Consider the following 1,346-nt stretch of genomic DNA (forward strand, 5'->3'; position numbering starts at 1 on the left):
TTTTTGGCCAAAAACATTGCAATATATCGCCTTGCTTACTATCGCAATATATCGGGATATATCGTATCGTGACCCCTCTGTCATGATATGTATCGTATCGCCAAATTCTTGCCAATACACAGCCCTACAGCTGTTCTCGACGAGAAACCCGTTGCACAATCAGGGCCCGGCACCGTTGGACAGACCCGGTTTGTGAGGGAACAAGAACCAGCACCCATGTTAATGAGGTTCTTTGTTTGTGGGATTGTTTGACCAAAGTTATTAYGAGTTAAAACCATAAAATCTCATTTCAGGTCATGACTCAGGCACATAGTCACACCTTTGATGTCTGTTAGCAAAATATGTTACCGGGCAGATTTTAACGACACCTGCGCTTGGAGCCAACCCAGTTCAAGATGGCCGTCACATCAAATGGGTTTTAAAAACACTTAAGTGCTGCAGCTACCGAGCTAAAGTTTGGTGTGGTAGTAGCTGAGAGTCATTCTAAGCTGTGAAAGGTTGGTTTAAACTTTTTCCCTTAGGTATTTGTTTTATTCTTTAAAGCAAAGTGTTCTCATGAAGATTTTATTGAAACTCAAAGGAAATTGCCACTGGATGTTTGTCTACAACCAGTTAACTTTTGGAGTTGGCCAATTTCAAGATGGCTGCTGCAGCCAGCTGACCTCACCTCAGAAAATGTAAAAATGTTTCTCATAACCGTGGTCTAAAACTTGGGCGTTAAAGCTTAGTTTTTAAGAAATGTTAAGCCTTCAATTTTAAATTTACATCCAATTAAAATGACTGAAAGACATTAAGACAGTGTCGTTCAGTTAGTGGATCCGAGACAGAACTGGAGACGTTRAGGACATTATAGGTACAGCTCAGGTTGAAGGTCTGGGAGGTAAAGTTAAAGAGTCCAGACTGAGACGGTTTGGACATGTCCAGAAGTTACAGGGTAAGATTTCAGGTGGCATCCCTTGTGGAAATTCTAAATTTCACTGACAATTTACATACATTCATAATGATATTATTTTTAAAAGCCAGGTTGTCCAATTAAAACCATTAACGAAGTAATTAATTTGAAACAGCTGTGGAGTGAAGCAGTTCTAGGGGGGTTCAAGGGGTAAAAGAAAATTTAGCCAAAGATCTACTCAAAACTCTGCATTTTCCACACATTTGAAGCGCATTTTACTAAATTCTTGGGATCAWTGGGCCTCATGCAAGAACCGTTCATACGCACAGATTTGTTCTTATATTGTGCGTACGAGTGATTTAGGAGAATTTGTGTCATTCACCAATGTTTTCGTATTCTAAGATTTTTTTCAGATACGAACAAAATTCACGAGTGGTCCAGACCTGTCGTATAT

This window comes from Austrofundulus limnaeus, unplaced genomic scaffold, assembly GCF_001266775.1.
Source record: "Austrofundulus limnaeus strain Quisiro unplaced genomic scaffold, Austrofundulus_limnaeus-1.0 Scaffold13, whole genome shotgun sequence".
In the NCBI taxonomy this organism is placed as follows: domain Eukaryota; kingdom Metazoa; phylum Chordata; class Actinopteri; order Cyprinodontiformes; family Rivulidae; genus Austrofundulus; species Austrofundulus limnaeus.